Genomic DNA, 16,126 nt, shown 5'->3' with positions numbered 1-16,126 from the left:
AGCAGCCTGTCACAAGTGGAGTCCCCCAGGGATTCACACTGAGCTCTATACCATTCAATATTTCTAGAAGTGTTCTAGATGATAGGATTAAATGGACCCTCACCAAGTCTGACGATGACCCAAGCTGCATGGTGAAGAGGACACATCAGAAAAGAAAAAAAATAAGAACCATCTTACAAGAGACCTGGACAGGCTAGAACAGTGGGCAAGCAACAACTGTATGAAGTTCAACAAAGACAAGTGCAAAGCCCTGTAACAGGGATGACGTAACAAAGGAGTCCAGTATAGGCTGGGACCTGTGTAACCAAGAACATTGTTGACAAAAGGGATCTGGGTGGCCTGGTGTACAACAGGAAGTGTGTCAGCGGTGTGCTTCTGCAGTGGCAAAGGCAGGTTGGATCCTGGGCTGCATCTACAGAGGCATTGTTAGAAGAGAGAGAGATGTGACAATCCCACTTTATAGAGCACTTGTCAGGCTGCACCTGGAGTACTGTATCTGATTCTGGTCCCCACGACTCAAAAAGGACACAGGCAGACTCAAGTTCCAAAGGTGGGCCACAAAAATCATCAAAGGGCTGGAGAACCTGCCCTATGAGGAGATACTGAAAGACTTCAATCTTTTCTCCCTTGAAAAGAGATGACTCAGGAAAGACTTCATCACAGTGTTTCAGGATTTAAAGAGTGGTAATGAAGAAGGCGGAGGCTCTCCTTTAGAAGAAGCCACATGGAGAAGACAAGGGGCTTCCTCATGGAACAGGTTGCTTCCTTGTGCAACAGGAACAAGTTGTATGAAAAGTAGTTTCATCTCAGTATGAGAAGCAAATTTTTTACTGTGAGAACAACCACTCCAGGATGTGGTGGGATTTTTCAAGAAGTTACTAGACAGGGTGCTAGAAAATCTCATTTCAGCTCCCTTTCCCACACAAGGTTGGACCAGATGATCTTTTGAGGTTCCTTCCAGCTTCAGATGTTGTATGGTTCTGTGTTCTATGATTCTTTGAAATGTACCAGGAGGACTGAGTCTAGCATATTAATAACAGAATTCATCAGTTTCACAGAGAAATCAACTAAATAAACATCTGGGCACCGAGTTTCATAACCAGCTTCAACTCTTAAAGAGTGGTTTTCAATTCCATGTCATCAATTCTGTTAAAAACTGCTTTGTAACACCAAACAGCCTTGTTTAAATCAAGTTCTTGACTTAGAATCCATGTCTTCTTTTGTCACTTTTCCCATTTAAGATACATCATTTTGACTAGGAACCAGTTACATATGATACATATAGGCATAACACTGCCAAGAAACCAGACTGTTGGTGCTGGAATTAAAGTATCCACAAAATTTCTGTGAGGCTTTAAGGAAATAACTTTTGCCCTATTTCTCCAATAAGCTTATCAGACCTTGCCTGGTGCTGTAGCATCTAGTTCCACCTTCAGCTGGATTTTCTAGATACAGTATATTGTATCTTGATATCAGTTGATCTTTCTTGTACTCTGTACAACTCTGAATCCTTCTCCAGTTTGAGCAAATCATCCCTTGCTCTTACACAGTAGAGGAAAGAGTTAATTCAGTGTCTATTATCCATTCAGCACAATGGGTCTGCCACAGCATAACAGACTGTGCAATGAGTACTGCCACGCACATTATGTTTATCTTATTGAAGGCACATTGCTGGGTGGTGGCTACTGATGTCTAACCTGGGACTTGGGAACATTACCAATGTATTTCATACAGATATTACTGCAATTCTTCATAGCACTATTGGTCAATGTCCACAGTTGTACCAGTTTACAGCCCCTGGGAAGAATTTCCCAGTTATTCCTAGAGATAAATCTTTCACTTTTCAAAAACTTTAATATATTTCTTCCTGTAAGAGGGCACAAAGCATCATTTGTAATGCACCAGGATGGATCAGGGATCCTCTTACAGTTTCGACTTTACAAGGGTGTAATTGCCACTGCACCTTGGTTACCTCCACCCCTTAGAACAGACAATACAGACAAAACAAACAGCCCATCTATCATTGGTTGTGGTTCAGATCTGTCTTTACACAAACTAACAGAAAGAGCAGGCTTCTATCACAGGCAGCGTTACCTCTTGCCTTTTAAGTTGCAGAAGCACAAAATCGTCTCCTTCATTTTGAAAATGGAATTCTAGCAATTACCTAAAGGCCAGATACAAGGGATTTAGCTAGGAATACTGCTATGATTTAAATTCCTGTGTTGTTTATATTCAGGTATCAATAAATCATAAGTTTCTTAGCAAAATTCTGAGTGGAAGCCTCTTGAAATCTGTGGGCATCCTTTTGGATCAGATTAAAATCTGCCTGCAGAAAAATTTGCCTGAAGAAACCTGCACGGCTCAAAAGCTCTTACTTGCTATGCACCTCATGCATAGAATTGCCTTCTGCTGAGAAGTACAAGGAGCACAGACTGTATCTGTTTTTAAATCCTTTGATATTGCTTGTGTTGTTCAAAAAGATTTTGTGACATGTCCTTTTGTTCTGGTCATGATTTGTTGTTCTACTGGGTGTCATTAACCTATTATTTGTGAAGTGTTTTGTGATGCATTGCAAGCAAGCTGCTACATCAGCCATAGTAACAATTTGGGTATCAATAGGCAAAGATTAATGATGCTAATTATTCAATAAAATTGTTCCTTTCTATAGGTCCTTTGTTTAGGGAGGGTAAATTAAAATGAGTGAGTGGATATTATATACAATAGGTGTAAGCTTTTCTGCTGATGGAATATACAAGAAGAGATCGAAGAACATGAAAAATACCTCCAAATATTATCTATCTGAATGTAGCTACCATATGTCATGTAAATTACTCAATAAAATTGGACAGTACAAGCTACAGAGCAAAACTAATAACACACCAAATAATCCATTTCCCAAATATGGGGAGAAAAAGGTAAAAGCTCCCCACCCTTTAGCATCTTCACCACCAAGTTTAAGCCACAGCAGATTTGCTGACGTAGACTGTACTATTTTTTTACTACAAAAATTTTCAGCAGGAGGTACATGTCTGCTGAACATGGCTTTGTTAGAGCAATCTGCTCAAATTACTGTTACCTCAGTGAATAGAATAAAGGTACTGAGTTAAAAAAGCTTCAAGACATTTCCTCTCTCTGGGACAGGGATAATCTCTCCAGGAGCAACAGGACATTTTAGTGCATAATCCTAGACAATCCTTGTGTTTTCTGCTTCATGGTCTTGATCATCTTGGCTTGGCTTTTGTAATATCTACCAGTGAGTCCAGATTTTAGGCCTCTTTCTGGGAGCTTCTGCCAACCCTGACCTAAAACCTGTATGTTGCCTTCATGTTAAATTACATCCGTATAAGGTGAAGTACGCTTCTTAAAATTCTGTTAGCCCTGCCTAACCTTCTCCTCACCACCAGTTTTATTGCTGAGAACAACGTCACATGGTACAGGATATCCTTTTGGTCAGTTGGGGTCAGCTGTCCCACCTGTGTCCCCTCCAGATTTTTGTGCATCCCCAGCCTAATCACTTATGGGGCAATATGAGGAGCAGAAAAAAGCATCAAGGCTGTGTAAGGACTGCTCAGTGGTAATTGAAAGCAACATTTTCATCACAAATCCAAAACATAGCCACATACAAGTTACTCCGAAAACATTTATCTTTATCCCACCCAAAACCAGTACAATTATGCAGATTTCATTACTCTTTTAGATGACATAAGGTTAGGATCTCAATGTCTGCCACTTCGTTTTAAAAAGTTTTGCCAGAAAATTTACCTTCTTTTTTTCTCCTTTTCAATATGGAGTAAGTTCTATATATACTGTTTCTTTACTTATGAAAGTAAGCACAGCTCCCACGCTGAATCACAGTCTTCTTTGTGTTCCCATTTACCTGTGGCAGGGTTTCCCCCTGGTGACCTCTTTCAAGACAAGTGAATCTTCTCTGTACTCTACAACTACCTGAAAGCATGTTGTAGTGAGGTGGAGGTCACTGTCTTCTCTCTAGTATCAAGTGATAGGATGAAAGGAAATGGGCTCAAGTTGCACCAGGGTAGATCTAAATTGGATATTAGATGAATTAGAAGAAACTTTACTGAAAGAGCTATTAAACACTGGAGGAGTCTCCAGTGTTTGTGGGAGGTGGTTGAATCCTCATCTTGGGAGGTGTTAAAAAAATATGTAGACATGGCATTTCTTGACATGGTTTAGTGGGAGTGGTGGTATTGGGTTGACAGCTGAACTTGATGATCTTAGAGGTCTTTTCCAACCTTAATGATTCTAAAAAACCACACAGACGAGGTACTAAGGCACATGGTTTAGCACCACATTAGCAGTTAGATAACTGCTGGACACAACTATCTTAAAGGTCTTTTCCAGCCAAAGTGATTCTATCATTCTATAAAGGACAAAACACTTTCAGAAATAAGTGGAAGTCCCCCGTTGTGCTGGTGCTTCACCCCACCCAGCTAAAGTCCTCTAAAGAAGGGAAATGTCTGTGGAAGGTCCTGGTTGCGCTGCCTGCTATACCATGTCACAGTCTGCCACTAGGATTAATAGGTGGAGAAGAAACATGAAAAAGTCTCAAAGTAAGGACTGTAGCTTTACAAAGCCAAAAACTGTGTCAGTAAACTATCATCTCCTTATGGCTTTACTTGTTACCTGTGTTAACTAGATTTCAGGAGGTGGATTGAGGAGGTAAGGACAAACATTTTTCACATCAGCTTTACATCACCCATAGTTTTCCTCTCTCCTGCTAGGTTGCCTAGGCAGTGTTTGATACACTCAATAACTGCAACTGGGAGCATTAACTTGCAGGAAATGTCAGCCTCCTTTACCTCAGAAAATGCTTTCAGCAGAGACACATGTATTTCCATACAGCCTGACTTCCAGCTTTGCCTATTGCTTACCCCAAGCTTCCTAAGCATGTATAAGTGTGTCTGCATTTGAGTGCTGTTGTAAGAATGATTCACATTGCTCTACTGACTATACCTAGACAGAACAACTTGCAGAGCTGACAGATCCAGCAAGAACAAAAAGTGAGACTCCTGATTCTTTTCCATAGGCTTCAGGTGAGAAAAGAAAATGCTGCTTTGTAAGGTATCCACTCTAAAGCATGACCTCTTGTCTGTGAAGTTCCACATGTCTTACCCCCTACTAGGGCAGAAAAAAAATAATAGTTGAAGCTAAGAGAGGTGCATAGGGATAACACCAATGATTAATTGCCAGTCTTGCTCTCCCCAGCAGCTGTGGGCTTGACTCAGATATCTCTGCTGCTCTTTGGAAACTAAGACAAGTCATATCTTGTGGCTGCAGGGCCACGAACCAAAGCATGACCTGGTTACTAATACAATCAGATAATTATTCCCTGATGGCTAGTGTGTATTCATTATAATGTGTATCTAATGCAAAATGTTCATTTTAATTGTGTTTTCTCCTCCCTACACACACTTAACTCCCATTGACAGGGAGATCAGAACATACCCCCTTGGCTTTCACTTATTAGCAAGTGTTACAAGGATTATTCTGTTTGGGGAAGGTCTTGGGTGCTCTGCGATGATGTGTCTGACTCATCCTCTATTGTAGGAAGTAGGGAAGGTTATTTTCGCAGTGTTAATATGAAAAAGTGTGTGGAAAATGATTCAAAGAGGTGCCTTCTGTGCTAATTAGGTGGTATGTGGGTGTCATCTGGGTCTCTGTAAACTATAGGTCATGCCAATATTTGAATCCTCTGAAGATTTTAGTGTAATTAGGGAGAAATAATTAGCATTTCACCTTTCATGGGGAAACTGTGATTAACTATGAGCTAACCTTTTTAAATGATTTTCAGGTTTTCTGGAATTGCCAAGTTCCTTGCTGCTTTCAAAGTTATGTGCTTAATGACAACCAGAGGGCACGTGGAAGTCTTCTTGACTATCCCAAAGGGTCTCCTCCTCTCTATTCCAAACAATTACTGTCATCAGCTCTTTATGCTAAAAGACCATCTTTACCTGCCTGAGGTCTGGACCACATTGTGCTAAGTTCTGCATCTCAGTACAGAAAGACACAGTGCCCTGTCTAAATGAAACAAAAACTGGGAAGGAAAGAAGCATTAACTATTTTACAAAGAGTGCCTTCACATAATAAACGGAACTCAGGACTACAGGACTGAAGCATTCAAGCTGACACCACTTCTTTTCCTGTCCAGAAATGTCAATAAATATCTTACACTCTTCTTAGTAGGTTTTAGATAAATTAATCCAGGATGTCACACTACTTCTTTCAAATGGAGACACACTCCACACAGAAGTGATGAGTACAGCAGGAGGCAATTATGTAAGTAAACTCTAAACCAGGTAACATAAGTACTAATTACAGTGTAGTTATAACATAATTCCCTTGGGACTCTGGACACATCTCGTGCTAAGCGTCTTGATGCCGTTTAATTAAAAGCTGTTTCAGGTATGTGCCTGAGAGCTGCAGCCACACTTTTGACTGACATGAAATCTTACTCATAATATGAAGTATTTCTGCTCTTGCTATTGATCTGCTCTTGCTATTGATTAGTTATGTGCAAGTTGAACCATTCTCAGCTTCAATATTTTTCAGGTCTGCTACTCCCTGCAGCAGTATTTATCCCTGTACTTGTGTTATGGCCATTGCTGTCTCGTGGTCAGGTACAGATTTGTGTCTGTAATAAAAATTCCACAAATTTGGCAGGTTTCCTCTTCCTATAGGAAGAGTAGAGTCAGATCATTTTCACTGAGGAACAAAGTCATTCTTTTTTGCCCTTTCATTCAAATTGACAGGAGTTTAAACTCCAAGATCATCTGTGTAACCATGCAAGGGGGGTCCACCCAAGATACAGACAAGAGAGCAGAGTTACCTGATCTCACTGATAAACCCTAGAATACCAATTCCACTAAAGCCATAGCACCAAATCTCCCCACGTCTTAAATGAGATTCCTATAATACCATTATATAGATCTTAACATATTCCAGGGCAAGGATATTCTTTTGAAACTCCAAAGCATTGCTGTGTTGCTGGGAAGCACTCATTGTGGACCCATGTAGCAGTCCCTCCACATCTTAAGGGAAGAAAAGGTTCTGTCTTCTTTACATCTTACGTGTAAAGTTGACAAAATACCAGGACACATACTTATCCCAAAGCAGGACGTGAACTGTTAGGTTAGATCATTCTGCAAGAAAATTACACTGCTCTGTCCATGCTGTATCATGGTTCTCCTCAGCTAAAGGGAGAGCAAATACATAATCCTCAATGTCATGTTTTCATTAGAAACTTGTGCAGCTGGGTTCCCATAAGCTTTTGATGTAATGGTGTTAAATAGGACAGAGCACAGCCTCAGTATTTTTGATTCCCTGATGTCTTTACTGCTTTCCTGGCCAACTATGACATGTCCTCTTAGGAGTGCTCCAAGACATTTTGCTGTGTGGCATTTCAGCTGCTGCCAGATATCAGAATAAGTCATGCCCTGAATCTCAGTGGGAACCTGCATTCATCTCCTGTCCAGCTCCCTCTGTAGGTACTGTAGACCATATGCTGTCCCTGGCAGGTTGCAACCAGCAACACTAAACGTAGGAGCTGGCAGTGCTCCTCCCGTTCTCCCTGAAATGCCAGAGATATAAGAGGAGTTGCCAGCCATTGACAGGCAGGAGGTTCAGCCAGAAGCCATCTGTCCATGCTTCCTTTATGCCAGTGCTGTTGCCGATGCCCAGCAAGTTCCTGCAAGCCTGCAGAATGAGCTACACATTAAAAAAAAAAAACCAGTGCTCAGAGGGAAACACTACAAGAAGACTGTCATTTTCACCTTTGGAGAAAGAGATATGCATGTAAGAGGAAATTAGGGAGAAGAGGAAGAACAGCATGACCACCAACCTTGATGGAACAGAGCGGCCTGTCACCATATGTGCACGCTTCAGGGCCTCAGGGATCTTGTACCTGGGAGGTGATATCTTCAGTCAATGAATTAATAATGGCAATGCAGATAAAGCCTGTGGTTTAATTACTCACATTACAAGCTCAGTAGAGAAGGCAAGTGATGAAAGTGGTGTGACAAATTCTGCTAGCCTACCTAGTTTAGACACAAAATTGCCTAAAACACCCACATTGTTTGACCTCTTATCTATGTGAGTATGCACCCATGTGTATGCCACAGGCTGGGAAAATGCTGTGGGAAGTTTGCAGGTTAAGCTGGGAAACAGCAGTCAGCTCCTGTACACTAAATCCTTTCCTAAGATAGATGCAAAGTGGGTGCCCCAGCAGCCTGAAACCCAGCCTTCAATATCAGCTTGATGAACATCTCCAGAGAGTCATATTTGAGAAAGTAGGAGTTTCAAATAGGTAAGCACCATTAAAGGGAAAATGGAAGAGGAAAATTTATGTGTATTCCATGATGACAGGACAAACCAAATCACCACCAGATGTCAGAGAAGCAGTCAGGGATGGAGACACTCACAGAGATGAGGCCAGCTCCATGGAGTATCTTTCCAGAAACCATCTTCTTTTTCTCTGCTTAAAGGTTCTGTGTGTTTATGAAGAAACCTGGAGCCATATGGGATCAAAAGTGGGACCAAGCTGGTTGTAATTGTTGCCCAGGGACACTAGATGGAGAAATACCTTTAGGGATAGAGAGCATGTGAGGGGCTGTCTTACAGGAAAAAACAGGGAACAAGTGCCCTCAGCTCACTGTTATTGATGCTGTTGGCTTTAAGTTTTGCTTAAAAGCTTTCTGGTTTAGGATCCCATTACAGCTCTATTCAGGCCATTACTTAATTAAGTTATGCCACCGCAGTCTGTCAAAGCTTGGATATGTTGTTACTTCCTGCCAGCTCTCTCAGGCTCCCTCTCCCCTCCCTCCCCTTCAACCCCTCACTACTGGCACATTTGGAAAATACAGTGAAAAACAAGACCCTGAGTGGATCAGAGTAGTTGACTTCTCCTTGATGAGGCTGAGCCGGCACAACTTCCCTGTGCTAAGTACACCAAATTTCTATTTCCACACAACTGTGGAGCCCACAACTTTCAGAGACCAAAAACATCATCAAAAAGTCATTGTTTGAATTTTTGTCCCCGCAAGTACGCCTCTGCTTCCCCCATGACACACCTCTGAGACTACGAGTTACCTACAAGAGAAACTTTCAATATGGAGCAGCCAAGCCATCTGTGCACTATCTACAGTTCTTGCTCAAGATCTTGGGTGTCTCATGGTGTCTGAGCTAGCAGAACTCAAATAACTCCAAAAATGGAAGCAATTGACCCAGGCTGACGTCTTTGCACATAATGAACAGAGTAGCATACTAATATGATTCCCAAGACCTTTATCATATCTCTGTTTAACACTGTGCTGTGTGGCTGCACCAATCTGGCTCTCTTAATTTCCACTGCCCAGCCCCATATTGGTTTAATGTGCTTGTGGCTAGTGCTGTAGACCAGTGACTGATTCTCCTGATGACAGCCTGATAATTAAAATGTGAAAGATAATTCTCTATATGTAAAACCTGCAGAAGATACTGCAGCTCTCAGAAGATTTCTCTGCATGAATCCTTCAAAATAAGGGAATCAAAGTACTCTGATGCACTTGTTGCTATGTGGGAAAGTGTCACAGGCTGGAGATTCAAGACTTAGACAAAGAAATCAGGTCTCATTATCACCATGAGCTGCACTCAAACATTTGCTTTACTGGGAAATCAGCTGTGGAATGTTATCAAGAGCAAAACAGTATTCGAACAAGATCAAGCTACCTTGAGCAAATAAAAGCTGTTACTACAGAGAAGAATCAATGTAAATGATGAATCTTGTACCTAGCATAGGTAAAATTTGGCTTGAGGGTCATCACAAAATCCAGTTCTTAAACAACCCTCTTCTGTCAAGAGCTTTATCTGAGGATGGACACATTCAAGTAGCGTTAAGGCATGGCATCTCATGCAATATGGAGTGCAAAGTTATCCAGGCCATGCACAAGTTCACTAAGCAGCCCTGGCACAATCTCTGCTGTTGTTGGAAAACAAGCCCTGTAACAAAAAATGTTAGGATTTGGGGGGGAAAATCTCACTGATTGAGAGCAAACTACAGAGTGAAACTATACAGATATTCACCTTGTTCTTGACAGATGGAGGTGTTACAAGTTTGGAGCAGAACTGATTAATCTGGTAAACACGAAACTGATGTAGTTTACTCTTAGCAGGGCCCTGCTTTACCCTTCAACAGGAAATAAACAGTACAGTCATCACCAGATAAACCAAGTTGTGTTGCAGCTGGTACAAAGACAGAACCCAAAGGCCACTCAGCAAAGGGAAGGTCTTTATTGCAAACCATTGACAGCAAGGATGCAGAATAACCCAACACTCTTCCCTTATTGGATGCAAGTCAGAGTCTTTGTCATCAGCACAGTCTGAGATGTGGAGGCTTTTTCAGAAAACTGACCTCAGCAACTCATAAAGCAAGTAACTTGTGGCTGTAGTGCTCCTACTCCTAAGACTGAAAAAATACTCTGTGTGGGTGTGTTTCAACAGGAAGAGAGATCTGGGAATGTTGAGAATTTGGTTGCTTTTCTCAGAAACAAGAAGTGTTTTATTATCAGATATTGGGACTATGGCAGGTAAATTGAATTACAGACATGTCAATGGAAATGGTGTGAACTTAACTCAAAACATAGAGTAGGGAATGAGATGAAAGTTGAAAATAGCAATACAGGCTCTATATCACACAGCTTTAAAGCTCAGTGGTTGCTAGTTTGTATTACCCAAGTGCTATGTTCAAACTCTGTAGTTTTAAAATAAAGCTTATCAGATCTAATTCATTGTTGCTGTTACTTGTTGTCTTACTTTTCAATGTCAACTTGCAATGTGCAGAGGGCCTCAAATTTTCTAGATTTTGCTCCTACACACAAGACACAATTCCATTAGCATGAAAAAATGTAGCAAGAGAAAGCATAAGCAGAAACATCTAAGTCCCAGCACCACAGACAGCAGCTGGGAGCACTGCTGGGACCCTTAAGTATCCAATCTGAGTATCTCCTCTCCCTACTAGTTTGATCTTATTTACACTAATCTGAGTACAATCAGTTAATTTTGTGGCACCAGCACAATAATGAAGCTGCAGATGAGATGAGACCCATCCACATGACCACAGAAATGATCACAGGAGGTCAGTCCCACTTCTGGGGAATGGTTCATTGTGGTCCCTGTATGGGAAGGGCAGTCTCCCTGGATCATTTGAGATCCACATGGATCAGTCTGACATCACTTGTTCTGCCTCTCTATAGTCAGGATAAGTGCACTTCTGGTCCTAGAAGGTGGTAGTAGAATCAACTCACAAGTGGTTCCATATGGTAGACTAGACTGATATGGAGAAAACTCATCTTGTTTCTCACTATCCCAGGACATAAACTCAGCCTCTGTGTCTGTATTTCACTTTCCAATGTTTGTCAACTTAAAATGTTAATGTTCTGGAGAGGGAGCTGTTTCTCAGGACAGTGACACTAGTGCTTACCAGCTCCTCTTGCATGTGCCCTCTTTCCTCCCTGTAGGGAATGGCATTTTTCTTCCAGTACTTCCCCATTTTTGTTCTGATGCCATTCTTCAACTGTGTCAGTGCAGCAAAGGGGGAATGATGAGTCTGGGCTGCGCCAAAACATCATTCCCTTCCCTTTTGTTATTGCATGGGGCTTGGCACCACTTCACTGTGAACCCCCAGAAACAGCTGCTGGGACAGGGCACTGATGGCCCAAATGGCCAGGCCCAGGAAAGGCAGGAAAAAAAGGAGAGTTGGGAAGCCCTGAAGCATGGGTGCAACCATGCACCCACTGTGTCTGCAACCATGCACCCACTGTGTCTGCAGTGTCTGGTTCCAGGGCCTGGCTGCAGTCTAATCTGGGACTTCTGCTAATACCTACCACAAAATGATGGGCTGTGACAGATATCAAGCCCACAAGCACCTTGATCCTCAGCATGTAAAATCTGCCTCTGTAAGATGGGTTTTCTCAGGCTACTGTGCAAAGCCTGACTGATCTCAGACTGCTCTGATGTTGCCCCAACCAACTTGACCCCAAATGCTCACTAAACAAGCACCAAATGCCCTATTTTGCATTGCCTGTAACATCCCAAAACAGTGTCTGACTTCTCAATCAGTCCAAGAGAGGACTGTAAACTTGAAATCCAAACTGATGGACTGTGAAATCCGTATCACATTGTCACCCACAGCACACTTTCCCTGCTCTACACTGAGCTATAAATAGACTTTCATTATTAGCAAGCACACAAAGGCAGCCTGGAAGATGTTCCACGCTGACACCACTCCTGGCTTACTGATTTCTTGTTTTCACCTTGATATAGGAGTGAAGATGGGGACAAGCAGGGAGAAACTGCTCAATAGCAACAGAGCTGAAATCACTTCTTACCCTAACCAGGATTATTTCTGAGTTTTGTTTTGGGTTTTGTTTGGTATTTTGGTTTTCATTTTTACTTTCTCTCCCCTGGAGCCAAGAGACTCAGAATACATTACCCAGTGCAACAGAATGCATCACACCCACCTCCTCTGCTAGGTCATCTGTTTAAGCTCCTGGAGACTGAATACCAACTCCCAAACAACACAGTCATTAAAGACTTAATATTTTCTTTCTCTCTGATTTATTTCTGTTTATAAAAAAACCAAAAAAACAAGGAAGTTGATCTTTATTTTAACCATTTAAATGCTTCATGGGAGCTATTAACTTGGAAAAAATGCAAAGAACTCAATCACCCTGGGAGGATTCAAACCCTAACATGTCAGTCTCCTTCACAGACTTTGCAAAAAAAGAATAAAAATACCCCAAAAAATCCACAATAAAAGTGTCTGATCACAGCCCCTGATGAGACACAGAAGCTGTGGCCCTGAGGCATAAACCTGAAGATTTGTGTCCTTTAGCCACAAGACACAGACATCCTTCATGTATCATTTTTTTTCAATGTCTTGTTACCCTTTAAGAACAACAACAACAACAAACCCATTAGGAGCTGAGATGAGCAGAATGGTTAACTTTTCCTACTCATTCATAGCTTCAGTTTACATGACAGCTCTTCCCATGCACTGGTGCCCTATGACATGCAGCAGCTATGTTTCTGCCTGGTTCCTTGACATTTATATCAAGGTCAATTAAACAAGACATTGGCTGGCCTTGATTTGTACAGTAGGGGTTTATGCCTCAACCAACAGAAGTGAAAAGGCATGGCAGAAACCTTGTGAGGTTTTAGCTTTAGATTAAAGAGAAGGCTGGAGTTTTAAGACAGCTGATAGTGTTTATTTGCTCTGCAAGATGCTCTTTTGTATCTTAGCTTTCTTTGAAAGTGAAGCAAACCCCCAAATTCCCACAACTCAAGCATGCTCTGTCTGTGAAGAAAACCCTACTCACAAAGCTATGTCTGAGAGCATTGTTCCATTAATGTTTCCTTCCCACAGCAGATAAGTTCACATCTTTCCAGCCCTGTTTTGAGCCCTGCTGGCCATTTCTTCCCTGGGACAGTTTTCAGTTCTATAGCTTCTGCTGACCTGCTGAAATGGTTTGTGAGACTTTACTGGAAATTGATTCTTTGATAAAGAGAAGGAGTGGAGTAAGTTGAGCTCAAATCACTGTAATCTACCTCTGTAAAATGACCCAGGTTTTAAAAGTTTTGGGTTTTGGTTTCAGTGATTCAGTCTAAGTGCACAACCCACAAAAGGTAGCATGGGTAAAGCAAAGGGAGAATACATTGCAGCTTGGGAGGAGGAAGAAGTATTTTGGACACTGGAGGGACTGGGAAGAAAAATGTTAGGTATTACCAGAGCCACAGCCCTGCACAGGCTTGGAAGAGAAGCTACAAGAGAAGTAACCTGTTCAGCTGTCTTCAGGAAGTATTATCTGAGTGGTTAATAAACACAGAGTAAGATAATTATTTGATTCTTCCTGCCAGAGTAGAGGAGGAGTCACATATTTGTGTGTGATATCTTCTGCAGGGTGTCTCAGTGAGTAGTTCAGGGAAATGAAGCTGAGAAGCTACATACCTGTTCAAATGTTTCTTCTCAAAATCTAAGTTCAAGATCCATAACAAAACTCAGCAAAATCTAAACCTTCATTTAATTTATGTTTATTTTGTGGTAGAAACAAGGGCTGCAGATGGAGTTTTACCTGTGGTACAATTCCTGCTTTCCCACAGGTGATGAAAAGAGATTTCCTAATTTCTGAAGGTGTACAAAGCCATAATAATAATTTTCATTTAGAAAACCTCAAGACTAATTAAAGTTCATATGATGCAAAGAAGCTGTGGAACTCCACTGTACATACTACCCAACTAATGAAATTAATATCAGAATAATAAGGAATATTACCAGAATACCAAATGTTCCTAAGTCTTAGTAACATCTTGGGGGGGGAAGGGCAGATACTAGATGTTTTAAATCTATTAAGTGTTTCTGCTTTGTGTATTGACACAGGTAATGAGTTCTACGGAAGGAATGCTACACTTGAAAGCTTTTAACACTGAAAGCTTAATTTACTGCACAATGAATAATACAGGCAACCCATTCATGGGTCGATCCGAATGGGATGAGAGAGCACCAAAGGAGCAGACAGATCATGTTAATAGGAAGCCCGAGGCTTATTTAAAAATCTATACTGTAGTTAAAATTAGAACGCAAATTGGAACTTGGCATTCTGTTGCTCAGGAAATTGGTAATGGGATACTAAAACCTTGCACTTCTCTCTGTCTGGTCCTAGTTAGAAGAGGACAAAGGCGATGGCAGTCACAATGTCATATGCCACAGGGAGCCATTAAAGAAAGTGATAACATAAAGAAATAAGCATTTTCCAGCTATTCGCACAGCGAGGTGTGCGCTGTGACCCTTTATTATTCCAAATGTAGAAAAATATGTGTCAAAATGTAGAAGCAGACTTTTTTATTATCTGCCTCATAACTACTCCAAGGGCAGAGGACAATTTTAACTTTTGGTCTTTTTCTTTAGGTGTGAATTCCCAAATACAGTTCAGCCCTCTGCGGCCAGTGATATCATCCTGATCAGATACACCATTGAGTCTTCAGGCCTGAACACCTTTTGGCTGGGTGTGCTGATGTCCAGTGGCCCTACCCAGAGAAAAAGGTCTCAGGAGTTTTTTCTCTTTCCCAGAGGAGAACTATTTTTATCACAAAGTTCACCACTATAGTTAGGTAACATTTATTAGGACAGATCCTGAAAGCAAATGCAAGAGAGGGAGAAGAACACTGTCTTTTTGAGGGTTGACATCTCTGAGTAAGGGCAGAACTACTTGCCAGAGACAAATATCTCACGTCACTGTTATATTTTTCATGCTCTAATCAGTCTGTGTGGCCTTAGTCCAGTGTCAACTATTTCATATACACAAGAATAATGCAGCCTGAACCACAAGATGGGAAGAAGAAGCAGAAAGAAAATTCTGGAAAATCCAGTGTCCAGAACAGAAGTACAAGGAACAGCCAACCATGTCCCACTGTAAAGGGACCAGAGCAGCTAGACCTGACCTGACAGACTGGAGAATGAAACCACAGGGCAAGTTTAGAAGAAGCAGGCAATCAGATAGATCTACATCCTCCAGTAAAAGGTACTTGGAAATTCTAGAAAATACCCCCGGGGTTCCTTTTAAAAATAATCCACAGTACAGTATTACCAGTGATTCTCAGGATAATTGTTTTCCAGAGTCACAGGAACAATGGAGAGTAGTTAAATAACTTCTTGTTATTTTTAGAAATATAAAAAGCATTAAAACAAAACAAAACAAAACAAAACATGTATTCTGAGAAATCCCTTGTGGAAACATAATGATTAAGATAAAAAAATTATAGGCTTAACTAGAGGAATAGTCACACATTTTCTACCACTATGTGATTCCACAATATTTTTTTTTCTATTAAAGCCTGACATCCCTGTCTGGCAGTTTAATTACTAGGGTAATGTGATGGATAAAGAGACTTGCTCTGTTGTGCCTCCCACTTACTAAACACTTGCTTGCAACCACAGCTGCAAAAAAATGTCACAGTTCCTCAAAGTGAAGACAATAATTTCCTTGGTGTCAGTGCCCTAAACATTTATTATATGAACAGTTAAAGGAAAACCACCTTTTCACTGCTAAGGATATCTAGTGGGAGCTAGAGCTACATG

The sequence above is a fragment of the Dryobates pubescens genome, chromosome 14 (assembly GCF_014839835.1).
Source record: "Dryobates pubescens isolate bDryPub1 chromosome 14, bDryPub1.pri, whole genome shotgun sequence".
NCBI classification, from domain to species: Eukaryota; Metazoa; Chordata; class Aves; order Piciformes; family Picidae; genus Dryobates; species Dryobates pubescens.
The sequence above is the reverse complement of the archived record's forward strand: the minus strand, read 5'-3'. Positions refer to the sequence as shown.